This window comes from Nannobrachium achirus (assembly GCF_963921795.1).
Source record: "Nannobrachium achirus genome assembly, chromosome: 9".
NCBI classification, from domain to species: Eukaryota; Metazoa; Chordata; class Actinopteri; order Myctophiformes; family Myctophidae; genus Nannobrachium; species Nannobrachium achirus.
This window is the reverse complement of record NC_137818.1, coordinates 33,606,078-33,608,485: the sequence shown is the minus strand read 5'-3', so window position 1 is coordinate 33,608,485 and position 2,408 is coordinate 33,606,078.

The following is a 2,408-nucleotide window of genomic DNA, read 5'->3' as shown; positions in this document are numbered from 1 at the left end:
GTAATTTACCCGTATATTGTTTTATATCAGCAATCTGCCAGCAACGTACCATGGACAGTTTTGAAGAAGGGTTGGCTGAGGATAATCCCTCTCGGAACAACTACAAACACAACCAGATGTCTGTCTGTCGCCTGAAATGGTGAAATCTCAGCGACAAAAAAACTCGTCATTGATGTAATCAAACCTCAAAGTTCACGGTAAACCACCAGTCCGATGCTTCAGTGGCTCACCTTGCACAGTGTTGCTAGGCTGATTGCTGAGTAGGTGGAGCCTAGCGAAGAAAGTTAAGCGGTGTTTGGAATATGTTGCAGCATTAAAAATTCATGGGGTAAAAGAGGAATGAGAGGCGCACACTATTTCTGCCTGCAATTACAAATAATGTATTTATTGAACCAACGTTCTGACTGTAGCATGGGCCTCACCAACAGAAGGAATACAAGGATACGTGTTTAAAAAGACTTAAAGGAGTAGTTCAACCCCTTTTTATTCCTATCGATTCCTATCGATGAACTACTCCTTTAAGTCTTAACTGACCCCATTGTTAACTGACATCACTCCTTTAAAATGACATTTCTGCTGACAAATAGACTAGGGACATTTGTTTACACCATATGTTAATATGATATTGGTAGCCTTCTGTGTGTCTGGCCTCTCTTACAGTAAATCCATTCAAAGAGTCACAGGAGCCCACTTAAACCCACAGACCTGTGCAAGCTCACACTGGAAAACAAAAAGGAGAGTCTGTTTGTTTGTTTGCTTGTGTTGAGTTGACCCTCTCTGCTTGGAATATTAAGTGCTGTAAACACACCTATCTGCTCCTCTGCTTTAATGTTGTACGCACACCGGAGAGAGGGGGAAATAGATGGTTTGTCATCAAGCCTAGTATAAAGCTGGGATATAACAAATTGACGTCATTAGTAAAAAGGCTGAAAATGCGACTAATAGAATAAGACGTGATTCTTGAATGAAGAAGGCGCTGGAGCAACTCGGACGATTTTATTCATCTGTAAAAAGGGCCCTCTTCAGACCATGAATGCAGTTTTTTTATGGTGAAAGAAATGCAAATGCCCTCTTTCCATGCCATACCTGAAGGCAGCATTCAAGGAAATTGCCTTGTCCAAACTCTCCTAAACTTGAATACAGCATCTTGTGTTGAAAGAATTTCCCTCTCTGTGTAGAAATCCATGCCGTTACGTCACATCTCCAGAATTCACTTGATTATGCTTAGTTCAGTGTGGTATCAAGCAGTGAAAATAGCCGAGCCGAGGTCTGCCATTTTCGATATTCCCACTAAAAGGCCCTTTTAGAAATTTTAGCCCCTGCCTCTCTAATATTCTCTGCACTTCCCAGATTTTGATGATAGGTAAATAACCATGACGAAGATGTAATCTGACATCGAAACGTTGTAGTTTCTTTTCTGTGTTTGCACCCTGTTATCAAAATAAAAAGGCTACAATCATCCGTGTTGCTCCAGCATATTCAGTTATTTGTGTCCGCTCCTGAGATGCACCGGATCAGCCTGATTTCAGCGTGGTGGAATATCCCTTTAATCATGACATGATGATGCATGTTTGTACACAATACACACGGTGCTTGAATATGCAAACAGTGCCATTATGAACAAACAATGGGTGGGGATTGGGGTATACAGTTCGTAGAAACACTAATATAGTCACAATTAGAATAACAAATGCCAAATACAGACAACAATCAATTACGCTGCAAATATGCATTTTGAAAAGGCCATTTCAGGGTGGGGGGTTTCGCACGTACGCACATGCGCATGGATGGACGCGCGCACACACACACACACACACACACACACACACACACACACACACACACACACACACACACACACACACACACACACACACACACACATTTTAACAATTTATTCATGTCCACATAAAGGAAAGCATATTACAAAGGAAACAAATATCATACTGTAGGTGCAGTATTGATTGATTGATTGAGTATTTTATTAGACAAAAGTGGAGAACATAACAAGTATCAATACATTTGCCTAGGAACATCGCAAATAAGTATTTTTTAAGTCCTAGGTATTCAACTCATGGTTATACAAATAACAAAAAACATACAAACATCATCACAGTTTACAAAACAGTATATGTACAGGGTAGGGGAGACAAGGGGGGTGGAGCTAAGGTAAGGGGGGCTCACTTCTCGCCTGTCTATGGGAGAAGTGCTAACTACCTCCACATCTGGCCTCCTGAAAAATGAGTTTTCAGGGCAGTCTTGAAGGAAGTCAGCGATCTACATGGTTTTAAGGGAAGTAGTCAAGGAATTCCACACTTGGGTGGCAGTGTTGTAGAAGGAGAATTTGGCCATATTTGTCTTATGGGTTTGTGTTACCAGATTGTTGTGTGCGCTCCCTCTGGTGTTGT